Raw genomic sequence first — 22,579 nt, 5'->3', positions numbered from 1 at the left:
AAATCTACTTCCCCTTATTTTGAGGCTATGTCCCCTAGTTCTGCTTTCCCCGACCAGTGGAAACAACCTGCCCGCATCTATCCGATCTATTCCCTTCATAATTTTATATGTTTCAATAAGATCCCCCCGCATCCTTCTAAACTCCAATGAGTACAGTCCCAGCCTACTCAACCTCGCGTCATAATCTAATCCCCTCAACTCTGGGATCAACCTAGTGAATCTCCTCTGCACTCCCTCCAGTGCCAATTTGTCGTTTCTCAGGTAAGGAGACCAAAACTGAACACAATACTCCAGATGCGGCCTCACCAACACTCTATACAATTGCAGCATAACCTCCCTAGTCTTGAACTCCATCCCTCCAGCAACGAAAGACAAAACTCGATTAGCCTTCTTAATCGCCTGTTGCACCTGCACACCAACTTTTTGCCACTCGTGCACCAGCACACCCAGGTCCCTCTGCACAGCAGCATGTTTTAACATCTTGCCGTTTAAATAATAATCCATTCTGCTGTTCTTACTCCCAAAAAGGATAGCCTCACACTTGGCAACATTGAATTCCATCTGCCAGATCCTAGCCCATTCACCTAACCTATCCAAATCCTTCTGCAGACTTCCGGTATCCTCTGCACTTTTTGCTTTACCACTCATCTTAGTGTCGTCTGCAAACTTTGACACATTGCCCTTCGTCCCCAACTCCAAATCATCTATGTAAATTGTGAACAACTGCGGGCCCAACACTGATCCTTGAGGGACCCCACTAGTTACAGGTTGCCAACCAGAGAAACACCCATTTACCCCACTCTCTGCTTTCTGTTAGTTAACCAATCCTCTACCCATGCTACCACTTTACCCTCAATGCCATGCATCTTTAGTTTATGCAGCAACCTTTTGTGTGGCACCTTTTCAAAAGCTAAGGCTGGGTTTCACTGCCTCAGGGAGCTTTACCACATAGACTATAAAAATTAGCATCTGCTGGGCATGCTAGGTGGGAGGGAAATCCCATTTGGCACTGTGCCCACCCCCACTTTTCAGATTAGTGCCGACACACTCTGGTGGAGGCAGTAAGTGCCAAACTGGACATTCTCATCCTGCGGCATGGAAGGGGTAGATCTCCTTGCCAGTCAAAAGAGGTCTGGTAAGAGATTTCAGCCCAAGTCAGTGGGCATGACATATCATACCACAGACATATCAACCACATCACACCCTCTCTTGCTACCAGTGCAGACACAAGAACATTGGTGGGCACTCGTTCATCAACTCAAATGGTGGTGCACAGTGGGGAGGGTATGGAAAACTCACATGAGGTGCTGGTGGAGGTAGAATGTGCCCGGGGCACCAGCAGTTGGAGGACTGCTGGAGGCCAGGGCCATGCTGATTCCAAGGCAGTAGAAGAGCTGCTGGAGTCATCCATCAGGCGGGAGATGCTGGATGTCCAGGAAAACCAGGCAGAAATCCCAGAGGGTCTGTCTGGCACGGCTTCTGTCTTGGAGGAGCTCATGCGGAGCTTGAGTGCTGCATTGACCCTCAGCACCGAGTGCATAATCTCCTCTATTGAGAGAGTGGTGACGCTCATGGAGTGGCAGTTCCAAGAAATCAATCAGTGGTTGTACTTGGATCTGCAAGCCCACACAGGTCACTGCCAGTGTGGAAGATGGCTGAGGCAACTAGACTCTCTGCTAGGTGCCTGTCCATCAATGGTGAGTATGGAGGTCCAAACCTACCTCACGCTGGCAGATGAGATGTCTAATGTCTCTCTGTGCTCCTCACAGTGTGGTCTGGACAAGGGCAGCAGCTCCTCCTGCTGCCCCTCTGCCAGTGATTGTGGCATCTGATGAGGCCACATCTGATTAGTGCCCAGCTACGGCACTTGCTGCATCCTCCCAGACTGAGTCTGCCAGGTCCTGCCAGCCAGAGGAAAACTGCCAAGCTCATATGAGCCGAAACAATAGCAGAGTTAGCAGGCTGCCACCAATGCCACTGTCAGCCAGGAGTTGGGGGGTGCAACAAGACATTGCACTCGCAAACATAAGTTTAAGGCACCGTGAGCATAAGCTGGGGTTTTCATGGGTGACATTCTTTCATTTCATCAGTGCAATGTATTGCTTTTGTATAACTGTGGAAACCATTTTATGTTTTGTTTCTTTCTTGCATCTCTGGGAAAAAAAAAGTCTTTGTCTCAATGCCTTGAGTGTCATTTATGGTTTTTTAAAATGTTGGTTCAGGCCTTATATCAGTGCCTTATGATTGATGGCAGGGGCAGCTAACTTTATTACAGAGGTTGTGAAGTAACATTGTTGTCAATGCACTGGATTCTTAGAAATGTGTGTGAAGGAGACAAGTACTGAGAGGGAAGGCAAGTCTTGGCAACTGAGCTGAAGGAGCATTGAATCAAGGCCTCCATGGTTCTAGCCTCCCTGAAGATTCATTGCACTGCCTCCTTGTCCTCATCTTGTAGCTGCCCGGGATCCTCATCTGATCTATCTGTAATGTCTTCCAAGGAGGCGTGTGGCGCTTCATAGAATTTAGTGCAGAAGGAGGCCATTCGGCCCATCGAGTCTGCACCGGCTCTTGGAAAGAGCACCCTACCCAACGTCAACACCTCCACCCTATCCCCATAACCCAGTAACCCCACCCAACACTAAGGGCAATTTTGAACACTAAGGGCAATTTATCATGGCCAACCCACCTAATCTGCACATCTTTGGACTGTGGAAGGAAACCGGAGCACCCGGAGGAAACCCACGCACACATAGGGAGGATGTGCAGACTCCACACAGACAGTGACCCAAGCCGGAATCGAACCTGGGACCCTGGAGCTGTGAAGCGATTGTGCTATCCACAACGTTACTGTGCTGCCTTGATCTTCTCATCCTTGAGTGGATCCCTCCTTGCCAGTGCCAGGAAGTGCAGAGTGCAGCAGACCGCGACACTAAGCGACACTTGCTCTGGAGAATATTGCAGGGCTCCAAGCAGCAGAACCCCATTTTGTCCTCTCAACAACTGACCTGGCAGAGGCATGACACTGATTATACCTCTCTTCCACCTCTGGCCGAAGGTGCCAGAGTGTTTTCATGAGCGACCTTTTCAATGGATACCCTTTGTCACCCGTCAATCACCCATCCAGCCGAGCAGGAACTATGAATATCCTTAGCACTTGGGAGTGTTGCAAAATGTAGGCATCATGGGAGCTGCCTGGGTACTCTGCACAGACCTAAAAAATCTGAGTCCTGAGGTTGCATACAATCTGCATGTTCACCGAGTGATAGCCCCTCCTATTCACAAAGGCACGCGGCTGACCCACTAGAGCCTTGATGGTCACATGGGTGCAGTCGATGGATGTGGGGGAATTCAGCAATAGCTGTGAAGCCTCTGACTCACTCAGTCTTGCTGGCTTGGTCCATCTGGTAACGAATGAATGTGTGGACCCATCTGAACAGAGCATCAGTTATAAGCTTGACGCAGCTATGGACAGCTGTTTGGGACACTCCGCTCAGATGCCCCATTTAACCCTGGAATGATCTGAATGGATAAATATTGAGGGCTACTGTGACCTTCAGAGCCATTGGCATTGGGTGTCTATCCACACAGTAAGGGAAGCCACTTGCAGTACTGAACCTCAGACATGTTAAGGTAGCTGGATCCTGCCTGTACATTCTAGCTACAAAATAACGGCATCTTCTGTGGTGCTATTGGCAATGCTCTCGCTGCTGGGTCTGCACACCCTGTTCCTGCACTTCCCATCCCACCAGTCTCTGCCTCCTCTCCCTCTTCCCGTCTCTTCCTACTCGGAGGAGGTCTCTCCAGTGGGGTACACAATCCGCCTCTGCTGAAATGCAGATGGCAATGTCCCGTGCACTGAAGGTTGCAGTGGGCAGAAATGCTCCAACAGAAGTATCCTCAGAGCAGGGCTAACAAAGCAAATACTTCAGAAAAAAGAGGTAAAGAAAATCTCAAGACTAAAGCAGCAGCAAATTCTCAACTGAACTCCTAATAACTCACTCAGCCAGTGCTCCTGCCTGGAGATGAGAAAATTGAAAAACCGGCTGGCTGCCTGCCTGTGCTGCTTCCACAGCAACATTAAAAATCACAAGGACTATGTAAAATACCAGTCAATTGCCCTTTTAATTGCCTTAACTGGCTGCTTAATTGTCGGCAGTCATGCTGCCAACTACCACACGTGTATGCCAACCAAAATATTGCACGATGACATCGGGACACACACCTGACATCATCCAATGTCACGTTCTCCGGGTTGACCAGGTTTTACAGAGAAACCTGTAAAATTCTGGCCTATATTGCATTTATTGTAGATGCAATATTATTGAATACCAACAACAGTTTTACATTTAAATTTGTACTTGCTTTTAAAGCCAAATGTTATTTGAGAATTCAGGGAAAAGGGTATAATGACACTTCATGATGTGTATTGGTTTGGAAAGTGTGCCAAAACTGGGCAATATTGTCTTATCTACCGTGCTTTGACAGACTGACATGGAAAGGGTTCATGTCCATTATTTAGTTATCCACACTGCATGTTCCTTAGACACTTCTCGGACTCCTGAGATAAATTTATTTGGGGGCATGACATTTTCGACAGCAATTTTATATTTAATAGTAGTTATCTTAGAGCACTGCCAAATGTCATGTAGAATCTGGTTCGAAAGGTGCATTGTCGATCTGAAGGGAAATGATGGGAATGAGACCTCGAGTAGACAGGGAGAAAGGAATACAACTTTTTTAAAAAGATGGATTTTGTTAAGGCGGCATTTTGGCTTGATGCAAATGTGTCACTGCTACAGATGCTTGGCGTACAACTTTTAAAGTTTATTTTCTCTGCGGTAATTAGATAAATGCAAGTTTATACGAGGAAATCAGTAAATGTTTCACTTTATCCCAACACAAAGAGGTCTGTACATGCTTACAAAACTAGAAATATTTTGCAGCATGGATGTGCAACTGTGCCTTTATTGTTCAACATTACTAAACATGATCTGATGTCAACCCTGTGCCTCACCCACTTGTGATGGATAAACACTGCCTGCTTTTGTTAGTTTATTTCAATGTTGTCATCATCCATTCCTCTTCTTTTCTTTTTAGTTGCTACTATTTACTTTCACCCTGCATTTAAAAGAGGAAGTTTTGCAATAGAGAATAACACATTCATTGTAAAGAATAACACTTCTTCAACTTCGATTTTAAGTTTCCTTGCCAACCTTCACCTTCCTAGCTCAGGGGTGGTAAAGAAAACATTATTTAAAATTCCATCGGCACATCACAGTTGAGAAGACTGAGTTCAGTGTTCTTGCTTTGGAGGGCAGCACGGTAGCACAAGTGGATAGCACTGTGGCTTCACAGCGCCAGGGTCCCAGGTTCGATTCCCTGCTGGGCCACTGACTGTGCGGAGTCTGCACATTCTCCCTGTGTCTGCATGGGTTTCCTCTGGGTGCTCCGGTTTCCTCCCACAGTCCAAAGATGTGCACATGGATTGGCCATGATAAGTTGCCCCGGGTGACCAAAAAGGTTATATGGGGTTATTGGGTTACGGGGATAGGGTGGAAGTGGGGGCACAGTCCAAAGATGTGCACATGGATTGGCCATGATAAGTTGCCCCGGGTGACCAAAAAGGTTATATGGGGTTATTGGGTTACGGGGATAGGGTGGAAGTGGGGGCTTAAGTGGGCCGAATGGCCTATTTCTGCACTGTGTGGTCTATGTTCTATAAATGGCTTGAGCACTGGCCATACACTTCACCGCTATCCATTCAGAGAGAAGTATAATATTTTAAAGTTACTTATGACAAGCCTATCATCAAAAGAACTGCCTTGTTTCCTCTGGCATCCCCTCTACCGGGTCCGCAACATATAGCAGTAAGTCATCAGCGTAGAGCGACACTCGATGCTCCTCTCCCCCTCTAACCACCCCCCTCCATTTCTTAGAGTCCCTCAACGCTATGGCCAGTGGTTCAATTGCCAACGGGGACAGGGGACACCCCTGTCTTGTTCCCCTGTGTAGCCGAAAATACCCCGATCTTTGCCGGTTTGTGACTACACTTGCCACTGGGGCCCCATATAGGATTCTGACCAATCTAACAAACCCCTCTCCGAACCCAAACCTCCTCAGCACCTCCCACAAATAGTCCCACTCCACCCTATCGAATGCCTTCTCCGCACTATTCGCCGCCACTATCTCTGCCTCCCCCTCCGGTGGGGACGTCATCATCACCCCCAGCAGCCGTCGAACATTAACATTCAGTTGTCTCCCCTTTACAAACCCTGTCTGGTCTTCATGCACCACCCCTGGGACGCAATCCTCTATCCTTGTCGCCAGCACTTTGGCGTCAACATTTGGGAGTGAGATAGGCCTACATGACCCGCATTGCAGCGGATCTTTATCCCGCTTCAGAATTAATGATATTGTCTCCTCCGACATTGTCGGGGGTAGTATTCCCCCCTTCCCTGGCCTTGTTAAAGGTTCTCGCCAGCAGCGGGGCCAACAGGTCCACATATTTCCTGAAGAATTCCACCGGAAACCCGTCTGGTCCCGGGGCCTTCCCTGCCTGCATGTTCCCCAGTCCCTTAGTCACCTCATCCACCTCGATTGGTGCCCCCAGATCTGCCACCTCCTGCTCCTCCACCCTCAGGAATCTTAGTTGGTCCAGAAAGTGTAGCATTCCCTCTTTTCCCCCCGGGGGTTGGGACTTATATAGCCTCTCATAAAAGGTCTTTAACACCTCATTTACCTTCCCTGCTCTCTGCTCCATAGTTCCCATTTTGTCCCTAACTCCCCTAATCTCTCTCACCGCTATCCTCTTACGAAGTTGGTGGGCCAGCAGCCGGCTCGCCTTTTCCCCGTACTCATATCTCATCCCCAGTGCCTTCCTCCACTGTGCCTCTGCCTTTCCTGTGGTCAGCAGGTCAAACTCCGTCTGAAGTCTTGCCTTTCTCTATATAGTCCTTCGTCTGGGGCCTCCGCATATCTTTTATCCACCCTCAAAATCTCCCCCACTAATCTCTCCCTTTCTTTGCCCTCTTGTTTCTCCTTGTGGGCTCTAATGGAGATCAGCTCTCCCCTAACCACCGCCTTCAGCGCTTCCCATACTACCCCCAACTGAACCTCACCATCGTCATTGACCTCCAGGTATCGTTCAATACACCCCCTCACCCTTCCACAGACCCCCTCATCCGCCAGTAGTCCCACATCCAGTCACCAGAGTGGGCGCTGCTCCCTCTGCTCTCCTAGTTCCAGATCCACCCAATGCGGGGCGTGGTCTGAAACGGCTATGGCCGAATACTCCGTTCCTGCCACCTTCGAGATCAGTGCCCTACTCATAACAAAGAGGTCTATTCGGGAATATACCTTGTGGAGGTGGGAGAAAAAGGAAAACTCTTTAGCCAACGGCCTGGCAAATCTCCACGGATCCACTCCCCCCATTTGTTCCATAAATCCCCTCAGCACCTTAGCCGCTGCCGGCCTTCTCCCGGTCCTGGATCTAGACCGGTCTAGCCCTGGATCCAGCACAGTGTTGAAGCCCCCCCCCCATTACCAAGCTTCCTACCTCCAGGTCCAGGATACGTCCCAGCATCCGCTTCATGAATCCCGCGTCATCCCAGTTCGGGGCATATACATTCACCAGCACGACCGCCTTTCCCTGCAATCTACCACTCACCATCACATATCTGCCCCCGTTATCCACCACTATGTTCTTAGCCTCGAATGATACCCGTTTCCCCACCAGTATCGCCACCCCCCTGTTTTTCGTGTCCCACCCTGAGTGGAACACCTGTCCCACCCATCCTTTTCTTAACCTAACCTGATCCGCCACCTTCAGGTGCGTCTCCTGGAGCATGACTACGTCCGCCTTCAGTCTCTTTAAGTGCACGAACACCCGGGCCCTCTTAATTGGCCCATTTAGGCCTCTCACATTCCACGTGATCAGCCGGATTGGGGGGCCGCTCACCCCCCCCCCTCTCCGACTAGCCATCCCCTTTTCTGGCCATCTCCCCGTCCAGGTCCCGCGCACCTATCTGTCCCCCAGGCGGCGCCTTCCCGTCCCGACCACCTCTTCTCTTGCCAGCTCCCCCTTGCACTCAGCAGCAGCAACCCAGTTAGTCCGTCCCCCCCCCCCCCCCCCCCCCCCCCCCGCCCCCTGCTAGATAACCCTCTAGCATGGTTACTCCCCCCATAATGCTTCCAAAAGTCAGCTAACTCTAGCTGACCCCGGCTTCCCCAGTTCTCTCTTTGACCTCCCTGCGTGTGGGGCTCTCTTCCTTCCTGCGCCTATCTTCCCGCCATCATCTCCATAGCGTGGGAAAAAGAACCTCGTGCTTTCCTATTGGCCCCGCCCCCTGTGGCGCAGCTCCCTCATTCCCCTTCCCCCTCTCTGTCCTTTTTTCCCCCCTGGCGCCCACATTTCTTTGTGTCCCCCCATCAGGGGGAGAAAAATTCCCCATCCAACATTGCTTTATAATAAACCTCCCCTTTCCCCACTTTACATTTCTGTACCACCACCTCGTTACTTCCCCCCAACATCAAACTCTCAAGATCTAGTCCAGTTGCTCTTCTTGGATGAAGGTCCATGCCTCATCTGCCGTTTCAAAGTAGTAGTGCTTGCCCTGATGCGTGACCCACAATCGCGCCGGCTGCAGCATCCCAAATTTTATTTCCTTCCTGTAAAGCACCGCCTTGGCCCGATTAAAGCTCGCCCTCCTTCTCGCCACCTCCGCACTCCAGTCCTGATACACTCGTATCACCGTATTCTCCCACTTGCTACTCCGTACCTTGGCCCAGCTCAGGACCGCCTCTCTGTCTATGAAGCGGTGGAATCTCACCACTATCGCCCTTGGTACTTCACCCGCCTTTGGTCTTCTCACAAGGACCCGGTGCACTCCTTCCACCTTCAGGGGGCCCGTTGGGGCCTCAGCTCCCATTAGCATATGGAGCATTGTGCTCACATAAGCCCCAACATCAGCTCCCTCTGCTCCTTCGGGGAGACCTAAAATCCGTAGGTTCTTCCTCCTCGAGCTGTTCTCCAGGGTTTCCAGCCTTTCTATGCACCTCCTATGTAACGCCTCATGCGTCTCCGTTTTTACCACCAGGCCCTGTATCTCATCCTCATTCTCGGCTGCCTTTGCCTTCACTCCACGGAGCTCTATCGCCTGGACCTTTTGTGTTTCCTTCAGTCCCTCAATTGCCAATAACATCGGCGCCAGCACCTCTTTCTTTAGTTCCTCCACACATCGTCGGAGGAATTCCTGCTGGTCCGGGCCCCATGCCGTCTGGGCTCCATCCGCCACCATCTTGCTTCTCCCTTCTCTTCTCTGCCGCTGCTCCAAAGGATCCTTCGCAATCTGGCCGCTACCAGTGGTCCTTTCCATACACACACGGGGGGGGGATCTTCCTTCGTCACCCCACACTGGGCTTGGTCTAAAAAAAATTCTGTTGGGGCTCCCGAAAAGAGCCCAAAAGTCCGTTAGAACGGGAGCTGCCGAAACATGTGGCTTAGCAGTGCATCGCCGCAACCGCGTGGACATCCTTCTTAACATTTGTTGACACCAACCTTGCTTGCGAGAGAATTGGTGTGTCCTTGCCCTAATTTTGCCAGATTCAGAAGGTCAAAGCTTTTTTGTAAATTCGTCAGTTACTTCCATCTGTCATTCCCCCCAGTTCAACAGCAGTAAAATAGAAATGGGGAGGGAAGATAATTTGAGACCGATGATCCAAATGGGCAAAGAGTTGTAACTGAATTACTAGATTGTAGGGAGGAACCACTGGGAATGTGGTAAAACAAATTAGTGAAGTGTTTCTGTTTCTAAACTCTAACCAAATATCATCTGCTTAATTTACAGTATATTTATTGGCACATAGAATGGTTCATTTACTTTACAGATTAAATATCTGAATTGTCCAATTTGAAACCATTTTCCGAAACGATAGTTGGCGATTTATGTTCAAACTTAACAGTCAATGTTATTACATCTACCATATAATTTATTCGAAATGATCTAAATTGTATGGAGAGTGCAATGATCTGTTTTATTTTAATTAACTTTTTTCAGTGTTATTCCCTCTCCTATTTTAATCCCTGTGCCCCAAACTGTTCCTGAGCTATTTAAGAACATTGGCGAGCAACTTTCTCCCAAGCTTCTCACTCCCAAGCCTCTCATTCTCTGCATAGCTGGACCATGGGAGTTGTATGAAAGCAGCTTGAGTAGCTCTCTAATTTTCCCCTCCAACCACTAACTATCCCCAAATCCTCTGCTCAACACTTCTACTTGATTGGTCAATCAAGTTCAACAACTTGGTAATTGTGGCCGGCCCTGACACCAACTCTCCACCTATTGCTCACAGAATAGCTTGTTGCTACATTGTCACCAATACGCCACACTGTCGACCACGCAGAAATGGTTTGTGAATTTTATTTTATTTTAATAAAACAGGCAAACTGTCATAACGTGGAGCAGAACAAATGGCAAAAGTTGTCAGGAAGTTAATTTTTCAATGAGTTATTTTGGTATTGGTTACTTTTGTTTATGTAGACTTATTTGTGTTTTTTTCCTTAGTACAACTCCTGCAAATCTTCCACCTGTTAGCGGTTTTCGAAGGTGATATATTAGGGAGAATAGTTTTTTTCCATTTCATGTAGTACCATTTTTCTTCCAATAGATTTCACTAGAGCACTTTAGTGACAGAAAGCCAATACTAAACAAATAAAAATCAAATCATTTCTCCTTCTGTGTCAAGCTACCTAATGATTGCCGACAGTTAACAGAAATCATACAAGGTTCATGTTAGTACCTGTCCTACTTAAGAATACTGTACAAATTGGCAGTTTTATAACAACAAAACAACCTGATTTGTAATCAAAACTCCGTAAACCTACTAAATTCAAAAATGTAAACACCACGAGACTATGTTGGACAGGATTATACATTGTCATAATCAGCATTCAGAAAAATAAAACTATGCGCACTTTTAAAAAATGTATGTGGCCTATTTTTTATAAGGACTGAATTTGTCAAAGCCTGAATTAGAAAGTTCTGGACTGATAATTATTAATCAGAGTTTAATGTACATTTTTCACCACAGGATTTAGAAATTACATTTTTTGATTGATATATTTTTATATCTTGAATAAACCAAAAAAAGTAAATGAAGACAATCCCATATAATAATTTCTGATTACACCCATACCATTCTTCTTCTTGGTATAGTTTCTGTATTTGATACTCTATGAAAGATGTAAACCCTGTAATAAATACTAATGCAACATCGGGCACATCAAGCATCTGTACTGTCAATTCTTTGATATAAGTCTGCAGGGTTTTTGACATTTGTTTGCCAGTCACAGGTTTATTTTCTTTCAAGAGGAGAGCTCAGATTTGACACATCAAAGTACTTATCTGTACAATGTGCCGCTGAGCAAGGCTTCAAATATTCAAAGGGCTTCAAAGCTTCAAGCAGAACTTTTTATATTAGATCACATTGGCTGTAGTGAATAAACCTTTCTAATGTGGGAAAATGAGCAGATGCTGGTTTTTGAAATTTTATTCCTGCAAAGTGAACACTGTACCAACAAGAGCAGATTTGCTGAGGAGTCAGATGAAATAAGAATATACTGAAGCTGAGAATAGAATGTCATGTATTAGTAATGTTGATGAGCATTGGATATCAAGGCTTTCTGCGTGGGCATTATGCACAGCGTGTCATCATCCTCTGAGGAAAGTCCAGTGGTGCTGAAAAAGTGTGCATCAGGCATGTACCAGACTCATTAAGGCCCTGAAAATTATACCCATGATCCGATACACCCATAATGAGTTTGCAGCAGCCCAGTAGCAATGCAGATGTCTAAAGCTCAGAAAACGAGTACTGCATGGTAGCCCCAATTAGCCATATTTAGGTGGTCTTTCTTAAGAGTGAGTCTAGTCGGCTTAGTACTGTGGACGTGGCAAATAGTTGTATGTTGAACATCTTATTTACCCTGCTCTTTTGCTTCAGCCACTGAACTTATCCTGACTTTATAGCTGCAACTTATTGCCCGTTGTGGATTTTTTTATCAAGAGAAGTCCTATTAGTGTGAGCTTATCTTCCTATCTGCAGGTTCTGAAAGTGGAATATGGGGTGATATCTTGTATTGTTGCAGTTAATCACACTCTGCCTTGATGCCAATGTCAGGGGCTATCAGGTAATTTACATAACCTTCCTAATGAAAATAGCCATACTTGAGCCCAGACTTTGGCTCAGGGGTCGGATTCACAGAGACAGGAGAATTCCCGGCTCTCTGAAGATAACCTTTAAAAATTGCTGCCCGCAGCTGGGATTTTAATTCCGGGGGAAGTGGGCTGGATTAGAAGTTGACTCCAACGCCCCCAAAATTATCTGGAAGTTGTCGGGTACAGAGGTTGGGTGAGTGGAATGTCTACCGTTGTGCTCTGGCACTTTGTAAGTTATTTAAAAAAGATTAAAATAAAATAGAACTCTCCAGACCTCAAACGCACTCACACTCCCCATGCCACCCCATTCTCCTCAACCCATCCCCCCACGGTGCTTCATACCTCCATGCCAATCCATACTCCTCTACCCTTACCCATGGCTAATCATATCCTCTGAGCTTCCCACATCCCCATGGCATTTTATAACCCCTATGCCCTCATCCCCTCTATGATATCCTTTGACAGCTTTAACAGTTCCTTGAGAACTTGACAGTTCCTTCACGGCTTGACAGTTCCTTCGCGGCTTGACAGTTCTTTGACAGTTCCTTCACTGCTTTGGCAATTACTTCACAGCTTTGACAGCTATTGACTAAAATATTCATTTACAGGATGTGGACATCACTGGTTCGGCCAGCATTTATTGCCCATCCAGAAGGTAATGTTGAGCTGCCTTCTTGAACCGCAGCAGTCCCTGCAATATACGTACACCCATAGTGCTTTTCAGGAAGGAATTCCAGGATGTTGCCCTAATGACAGTGAAGGAATGGCAATATATTTCCAAGTCAGACTGGTGAGTGCCTTGGAGGGGCAACCTCCATGTCGCCCGGTGGACCTGGTTGATCACGGGGGTACATACCATGCTAACATGTCGGCCTCTCACACCCTGCAGACAATGGATGTTGGAATACACAGCAATGGTGGCCTTCCACTGAGTCTTCATAGCCATGGAGGATGCACTGCAGCTGTACAAGCTGGAGCTGCTTGAGGAGGAGGAAGCTGAAGCAACGGAGCCTGCCCCAGAGGAACAGGAGGCAACTACTGTGGATGGAGCCTGCCCCAGAGGAACAGGAGGCAACCGCTGTGGATGGAGAGCTGCCCGCCCAACAGGCTAAGGAGGAGGAGGTGCAAAGGAAGCACCGCATGGGGCCTCGTGTGTTCCGGCAGCGCCTGTCATTTTAGGACCTGCGGGACTGGGCATGCCGTCGAAGATTCCGGCTGAACAGGGGGACAGTGCGATATATCTGCCAGATCATGGCGCACCTGGCACCGTGGGGAAATGGGGGAGGACACCCACTCCTGGTGGCTGCCAAGGTGACCGTCGCCCTAAAACTCAACACCACTGGGTCCTTCCAGGCGTGTGGACCTGTCCGGGATCTCACAGAGCTCAGTGCACAGGTGCAGCTGCGCCATCACGGAGGCCCTATATGCCCAGTTGGCACAATACATCCATTTCAATGTGGACTGAGCCCGCCAGGATGCCCAGGGTTTCGCCGCCATCTCCAATATGATGGTGATGGACCGGATGCATGTCACCCTACAAGCACCTGCAGATGAAAAACCCTGTGTACAAACCAAAGGGGTTCCATTCGATGAACGTGCAACAGGTGTGTGACCATCAGATATGCATCATGCACGTCTGTGCCCACTACCCGGGCAGTGCGCGCGACGCGTTCATCCTGGTACACTCAACAATTCCTGGCATATTCGAGGTGCAACCCCAGCTGCGGGGTTGGCTCCTGGGTGACAGGTTATCCGCTGCGGTCGAGACTGATGACACCTATCCAGTGGCCACAGACCGACATGGAGATCCGCGACCAAGGGTGTGATCGAGCGGTGCTTCGGCATCCTGAAGATGCGGTTCAGGTGCCTGGACCGCCCAGGAGGGGCCCTTTAGTATGGTGATGGGAAGGTCGCTGGTGAAGGTCATCGTGGTGGCCTGTTGTGTTCTCCACAACATCGCGCAGCAGAGGGGTGAAGTGCTAGAGGAGGAGGATGAACACCAGTCCTCGTCCGACTAGGAGGATGCAGGGGAGGGCGAGGATGGACAGGACATGGGGCCTGGGCAAGAACAGGAGGCGCAAACTTGTGTGCCAGGGCCAACACACATGGGACGCTCTGATCGTCTCCAGGTTCACCGACTAGGGGAACTGGCCAAGGGCACGAACAGCGCATCCAATCGCAGACCACCCCCCCCCCCCACTCACCCCTCCCCCCTCCCTCACCCCGCTCCTGGCCGACCAACCGCCCAACTGCAACCCCCCTCCGTGATACATACCTGCCACACTATGAGGTGCGGGTACTGGATTGACAGTAACAGTGGGTCCGGTCCAGGAGATGGGGGATGATGCCAACCTGCTCTGCGATGAGCCCTGGTGCTCCGCATCGTCTGACAATGTCTGATACCTGCCCACGGTAGGACTTTCCATCGTCCACCTGTGTGATCCCTGCATGCGAGCTGGTCATTCCGTCACATGATCCCATCGATTCCTGGGGTGGCAGAAGTGGGGATGGTTGGAAGGGGGAGTTGTTGGTGGGACAACGGAGCAGTGAGCACTGGCTGAACTACAGTCCCCGAGCCAAGCCCACCCCCAAAGTCCACCCATTCCCTCCCCCCCCCCTCACCCCCTCTGCGAGCAGCCAAGACTAGCCCACCCCTCACATCTGACAGAGACCTGAGGCAGGTGGTAACATTGTGCATAGGTGTTTAATGGGAAAACATAAAAACAGATACGTGCCCCGATCACCAAACTGTGCCCTGCACCTGTTCCAACTTTACTAGCGTCTACTTTTCTGGCCTTATGGGCCCTAACGTTATCTCCAGAATGATCACCGATGGTATAGCAGGAGTGTAGTAGGCCTACTGTGATTCCCGCCCTGTGACCTGGGTCTAGGTGGGTGGAGGCGGGAGTCCTCCTGGGCAACCCGGCCTGGATGGACTTGGCTATTGCTCGGGTGTCCCAGGATGCGTGGTGCTGGCCTGTTCTGCCTGCTGCCCATGTGAAGCGCGAGGGACCGGCACGGGCCCCATCACCTCCTCCCCTCTCGGGGTGCCCGATGACCCCTGGGCTACTCCATGGGTTAGGGGTGTGAGCAGAGCTAACCCCTGAGGCGCCCCCACCACCTGGCACTGCTAGTCCTGGAGGCCCACTCTGGCGTGACCAGGGTCTGCATACTCATGGCCAAGAGCCACAGGGAGTGGACCATCCTCGTCTGGGACTATGCCACATCACTCACTGACTGTGTCACCATCTGGGTCTGTACCACGTCAGCCAGCATCTGGTCAATGCTACTGATGCTCTCAGCCATGGCCTGCTGTGACTGGGCCATGCTCAGGAGAGCCGCGGCAATGTCCAGGTGGCTCTGGCACATGGCTTCCTGTGAGAGGGCAGCCCTGCCCTGGGCCTCGGCCACCGCCTGCACAGATTGCCCCAGGCGTTGGACTGCCAAAACCTCACCCCCAAGACTTCCACCGTGGATGCCACTCGTGCGGTGTTGGCCTGGGTGGCATGCACTGCTCCTGCAGACAGTTGGACTCCTCCACCTGCACCTGCGGTTACTGGATACTCGCCGACATCTCCTCATGTAGTCCCTGGCTCTACGACTGCATCTCCACAATCGATGGGACTGTCTGTTCCAGAAGCCCAAAACCCGTTAGGACGGCAGCTAGGCCCTGGTGTAGGTCAGCCCTCAGACCGTCCGGTCTATCGGGAGTTCCTACCTCCACCTGTGTGTGGTGTGCACCACATAGTGCCCCAGGAGCCTCTTCCCAAAGTGCCCAACCGAGATAAGTGTCTCTGGGATGGTGGAGGGCATAGGAGACAGCTGTGCCGGGAAATCACTGTCATCCTCAGACTTGAGCTCCAGGGTGTCTTGTGTCTCGGGTATAAGGCTCGCGTCCTTATTGGTGTTCCCATTGCTGCTCGGCACCTGTGGCTGTGGCTGGGGGCCGGGGGCACCATAAGGGCCCACCCTATCACAAGTAGTTCTTGAAAAGACGCATGAATAGACCCCAGGTGGGGGTGGGGGAGGTGGGGGGGGGGGGAAGTGGGGGGTAGTGGGGGGGGGTATTGGGGGGGGGGGGTAGTGGGGGGAGGTAGTGGGGGGGGTGGGGGGGGGTAGTGGGGGTGGCGGAGCGGGGGTGTGGATGTGTTGTGGGGTGTGTGGATGGGTGTGGGGGTGGTGTGGGTGTGAGGGTGGTGTGGGTGTGAGGGTTGTGTGGGGGTGAGTGTGGTGTCGGTGTGAGGGTGGTGTGGGTGTGAGGTTGGGTGTGGGTGCAGGGGTCGTGTGAGTGTGGTGTGGGTGTGAGGGTGGTGTGGGTGTGAGGGTGGTGTGGGTGTGAGGGTGGTGCGTGTGTGAGTGTGGTGTGGGTGTGAGTGTGGTGTGGGTGTGAGGGTGGTGTGGGTGTGAGGGTGGTGTGGGTGTGAGGGTGGTGCGTGTGTGAGTGTGGTGTGGGTGTGAGGGTGGTGTGGGTGTGAGGGTGGTGTGGGTGTGAGGGTGGTGTGGGTGTGAGGTTGGGTGTGGGTGCAGGGGTCGTGTGAGGGCGGTGTGGGTGTGAGGGTGGTGTGGGGTGAGTGTGAGTGTGGGTGTGGTGTGGGTGTGAGGGTGGTGTGGGTGTGCGTGTGGTGTGTGTGTGAGGGTGGTGTGGGTGTGAGGGTTGTGTGGGTGTGAGGGTGGTGTGGGGTGGGTGTGAGTGTGGGTGTGGTGTGGGTGTGAGGGTTGTGTGGGTGTGAGGTTGGGTGTGGGTGCAGGGGTTGTGTGAGTGTGGTGTGGGTGTGAGGGTGGTGTGGGTGTGCGTGTGGTGTGGGTGTGAGGGTGGTGTGGGTGTGAGGGTTGTGTGGGTGTGAGGTTGGGTGTGGGTGCAGGGGTCGTGTGAGTGTGGTGTGGGTGTGAGGGTGGTGTGGGTGTGAGGGTGGTGTGGGTGTGAGGGTGGTGTGGGTGTGAGGGTGGTGTGGGTGTGAGGGTGGTGTGAGTGTGAGGTTTGGTGTGGGTGCAGGGGCTGTGTGAGTGTTGTGTGGGTGTGAGGGTGGTGTGGCTGTGAGGGTGGTGTGGGTATGAGGGTGGTGTGGGTGTGAGTGTGGTGTGTGGCGTGGGTGTGAGGGTGGTGTGGGTGTGAGGGTGGTGTGGGTGTGAGGGTGGTGTGGGTGTGAGGGTGGTGTGGCTGTGAGGGTGGTGTGGGTGTGAGGGTGGTGTGTGGCGTGGGTGTGAGGGTGGTGTGGGTGTGAGGGTGGTGTGGGTGTGAGGGTGGTGTGTGGCGTGGGTGTGAGGGTGGTGTGGGCGTGAGGGTGGTGTGGGTGTGAGGGTGGTGTGGGTGTGAGGGTGGTGTGGGTGGTGTGGGTATGAGGGTGGTGTGGGTGTGAGTGTGGTGTGTGGCGTGGGTGTGAGGGTGGTGTGGGTGTGAGGGTGGTGTGGGTGTGAAGGTGGTGTGGCTGTGAGGGTGGTGTGGGTATGAGGGTGGTGTGGGTGTGAGTGTGGTGTGTGGCGTGGGTGTGAAGGTGGCGTGGGTGTGAGGGTGGTGTGGGTGTGAGGGTGGTGTGGGTGTGAGGGTGGTGTGGGTGTGAGGGTGGTGTGGGTGTGAGGGTGGTGTGGGTGTGAGGGTGGAGTGGCTGTGAGGGTGGTGTGGGTGTGAGTGTGGTGTGTGGCGTGGGTGTGAGGGTGGTGTGGGTGGTGTGGCTGTGAGGGTGGTGTAGACAGCAGGGCCGTGCTGGCAATCTGAGCTGCGGGACGCCTGCCGGGGCCTGTCATGATATGCACTCATGCACATAATGAGATACAGACAGGCAGTGACAGACACCCAGTACAGCCAATCAACACACCAGGACAGAACACAACCAATCACCAGGCAGAACACTAGAAGGTGGTCTCCCACTATAAAATTATGAGGCATCAACACACTGCCTCTTTCCACTGGTGACAACTGGAGTGAAAGTCAGGGTGTATATATCAGTTAGCACCTTCTACATGTGGCTCAGAGCTAGTTTGGTCCAGTTAGTTATAGTAAGCACGGTTAGATTAGTAGAGTATCAAACCCACAGCGAACTGTGTGCACTGCTTAACAACACCAAAGTTTGGAGTCTACTTTCAAGTACAACTGCATCCAGTTGCAGTCCGTGTTACCCCTGGGTGATTAACACGACATGGTACCAGTAGTCTACTATCTCTAAGTGGTTTACCTCGAGTGATTCCGTGACGACCAGCAAGTGCCTTCCAGCGGCATGGAGAACATCCAGGCCCCTCCACATCTATGGATCTCCGGCAATCTCGGCGCCAACTGGCGGGTCTTCAAGCAAAGGTTCCTTCTCTACATTGAGGCCTCTGACCTCGAGGATGCGTCCGATGCCAGAAAAACCGAGCTGCTCCTATCAACCGCGGGGGACCAAGCCATCCAGATTTTCAACTCGCTTAATTTTACTGATGGCCAGGACAAGACCAAATTCAAAACTGTTTTGGAGAAGTTCAACAATCACTGTGAAGTTGAAACAAACGAGACCTTTGAGCGCTATATCTTCCAGCAATGCCTTCAGGGTAAGGATGAACCGTTCCCATCCTTTCTAACTCATCTCCGTATATTAGCGCAGTCCTGCAATTATGGTGACACCACTGATTCCATCATCAGGGATTAGATCGTGTTTGGGGTGCACTTCGATTCCTTGCAGGAGCAACTCCTCAAAATTAAGTACATGATCCTGCCAGTCGCCATCGAGACGTGTATAGTGCATGAGTATGCGGGAAATCGGTACTCCCATTTCAAATCGGCAGAATACGAAAAACTTGCCTCCCACGAGGCAGAGAGTGTACAGGCCATCGCCCGGATGCAGCGCCCCAGTATCGATGAAAGCGGCCATTTTGCGCGCTTTTCCCGGGGCACCACGCATGCGCAACACGAACGGGAGAACGAAGCGGCCGAAAACCAAACTGCGCAAGTGCGAACGTCGGCTGACCGCACTGCGCATGTGCGACGATGCACGGAGCGTAACGCGTCAACGTCATGACGTGCCCGAACTGCGGCATCGCCCACTTAAAGCGGCAATGCCCTGCAAAAGGCAGCCGATGTTTAAATTGTGGAAAGCCTGGACATTATGCAGCCTTGTGCAGGTCTGCACCACCAGTCAAGGGCCATCGATCCCAATTCCAACCCAAGCGTGTTCGATGTGTACAGCAAGGTTTACTGGATTCTGATCCTGGTAGCACTACGGATCCAGAGGACGACTGCCTGGAGTCCCCCTATCATGCGGGCATCATCACTACATGTGAGTATGCCTCTTCAAATTCAGCAAGATGCCTATCTATCCTCAATATGGATTCCACGGACGAATGGCATGCTGTCAATGCAGCATCCAGTTCAAGCTGGACACTGGTGCTTCTGCCAATCTCATCTCTCAAGCTGATTTTGACCGCATTAAAAAGCAACCTAAAATTCTTCCGCCAGCCTGCCAGCTCCTCGATTATAATGGCAATGCCATAACTGCACTAGGATCTTGTTATCTATTCGCCTCCAACAAGACCATCAATGTCACACTGCAATTCGAAATCGTCAAACCTGATAAGGCATCCCTGCTTGGTGCCCATGCATGCAAGCTACTCAACCTCGTACAGCGAGTCCATGTCATATCTTCTTCCAATGTGGATCTTCAGGCTGACATTGATGACATCCTTGCTCAATATCCAGATGTGTTTGATGGAATGGGCACGCTGCGATACTGCTGCAAGATTCTACTCAGGCCCGATGCCACGCCTGTAATCCATGCACCACGCCGGGTGCTGGCTCCTCTGAAGGAATGTTTAAAGGCACAGCTACAAGAGCTCCAAGACCAGGGCATCATCTCCAAAGTGACAGAACCGACTGACTGGGTCAGCTCGATGGTTTGTGTGAAAAAGCCCTCAGGAGAGTTGCGGATATGCATACATCCCAAAGATCTTAACCAGAACATAATGCGGGACCACTACCCGATCCCGAAGCGGGAGGAACTGACCAGTGAGATGGCACACGCCAAATTCTTCACGAAGCTAGATGCATCGCGTGGTTTCTGGCAGATACAACTGGACGTGTCTAGCAGGAAGCACTGCACGTTCAACACACCATTTGGCAGGTACTGTTATAACCGTATGCCGTACGGCATTGTCTCAGCCTCTGAAATCTTCCACAGGATCATGGAGCAGATGATGGAGGGCATTGAGGGTGTGCGTGTGTGGTATTATAGGTATTACAGTACCTGATAGGCTAAAGCACCATTGGTGGAAACTGTATGCTTGCTATTGGTTAGAGTGTATGATAGCTCCGCCCTGATAGGCGGGGTAAAAGAACCTGTGCCGCCCCAGCAGCCCTCATTCTGTACCTGAGCTGCTGGGGGAAACATCTAGCTTATTAAAGCCTTCAGTTGGACTACAATCTTGCTTTAGTGGTCATTGACGTGCATCAGCGTGTCTACGGAGATGATGTAATCATATGGTCCACAACCCCCGAGGAACATATATCTCGTCTCAAACAAGTCTTTCGACGTGTCCATGCAACCGGCCTCATGCTGAACAAGGCCAAGTGCTCCTTTGGTATGTCAACCATCAAATTCTTGGGCGATCAGATATCCCAGCAGGGTGTGCAACCAGATTCGGACAAGGTCAAGGCCATTAACGCCATGAAGACCCCGGAAGACAAGAAGGCAGTACTACGCTTCCTCGGAATGGTGAACTTCTTGGGAAAATGTATTCCCAACATGGCCTCACACACCACGGCTCTCAGGCATCTGGTGAAGAAGTCCACTGATTCCAGTGGCTACCCACACATCAAGCAGAGTGGCTCGAGCTCAAAGCAAAGTTCACCACTGCTCCGGTACTAGCGTTTTTTGACCCGGACAGGGAAACAAAAATCTCCACGGACGCAAGCCAGGACGGCATTGGTGCGGTGCTCCTCCAGAGGGATGACTCCTCGTCCTGGGCTCCAGTTGCTTATGCGTCAAGGGCTATGACTCCTACTGAACAGAGGTACACCCAAATAGAAAAAGAGTGCCTGGGACTCCTAACCGGCATTGTAAAGTTCCATGACTACGTCTACGGTCTACCAACCTTCACAGTGGAGACTGACCACAGACCCTTGGTCCATATCATTCATAAGGACTTGAATGACATGACGCCCAGGCTTCAGCGCATTCTCCTTCGACTCCGAAGGTACGATTTTGAGTTAGTATACACACCAGGCAAGGAGCTGATAATTGCGGATGCCCTGTCCTGCTCCATCGCCTCGTTCTGTGAACAGCATGACTTCATCCACCAGATTGAGGCACAGGTGTAGCTGTGTGCCAGCAACCTCCTGGCCACAGCTGAAAGAGTGATCAGCATTCATGAAGAGACTGCCAAAGACCCTCTTCTGCAGCGTGTAATGCACCACCTCGCAAATGGCTGGCAAACCTCAGTTCATAAATGTGAAGGACGACCTGACAGTCGTCGAGAGGATCCTCCTCAAGCTGGATCGTATCGTTATTCCTCACAGTCTGCAGAGCTTAGTGCTCAAACAAACTCACGAGGGACACCTAGGTGTAGAAAGGTGTAGGCGCAGGGCCCGGCAGGCTGTCTATTGGCCTGGAATCAGCCAGGACATATCCAACATGGTCCTCAATTGTGCGACTTGCCAGCGTTTACAGCCTGCTCAGCCCAAAGAAACACTCCAGCAACACAAGATTGTGACCTCTCCGTGGTCCAACGTGGGAATCGACCTTTTTCACGCCAATGGACGTGACTATGTGCTCATCATAGATTAATTCTCAAATTACCTGGAAGTTGTGAAGCTGTCAGACCTCACATCAAGGACAGTCATCACGGCCTGCAAGGAGACATTTGCCAGGCCTGGTATTCCACTCACTGTCATGAGTGACAATGGTCCCTGCTTCCACAGCCAAGAGTGGTCCAATTTCGCCAAGTCGTACCAATTCAACCACATCACCTCAAGCCCACACTACCCACAGTCCAACGGGAAGGTCGAAAAAGGGGTCCATATAGTGAAGCAACTGCTCTGCAAGGCTGCGGACTCTGCTTCTGACTTCAACCTTGCGCTGTTGGCGTACAGGGCAACCCCTCTGTCCACCGGTTTGTCTCCGGCACAACTCCTCATGAATAGAGACCTGCGGACGACTGTTCTAGCCATACACTTACCAGACCTGGATCACCTCCCTGTGCTGCAAAAGGTGCAGCAACTCAGGAACCGGCAAAAGCTGACGTACGATGCTCATGCTGCCGATTTGCCTGTGCTCTCTCCGGAAGATGCTGTTCGGATCAAACTACCTGATGGAGGCTGGTCAGCTCCAGCTGTTGTTGTTCGACAGGCTGCTCCCAGATCGTTTGTAGTTCGTATGGCTGATGGCTCCATTGTCAGGCGCAACAGA

The sequence above is a fragment of the Scyliorhinus torazame genome, chromosome 13, assembly GCF_047496885.1.
Source record: "Scyliorhinus torazame isolate Kashiwa2021f chromosome 13, sScyTor2.1, whole genome shotgun sequence".
Taxonomy (NCBI): domain Eukaryota; kingdom Metazoa; phylum Chordata; class Chondrichthyes; order Carcharhiniformes; family Scyliorhinidae; genus Scyliorhinus; species Scyliorhinus torazame.
Note: the sequence above shows the minus strand (reverse complement) of the source record.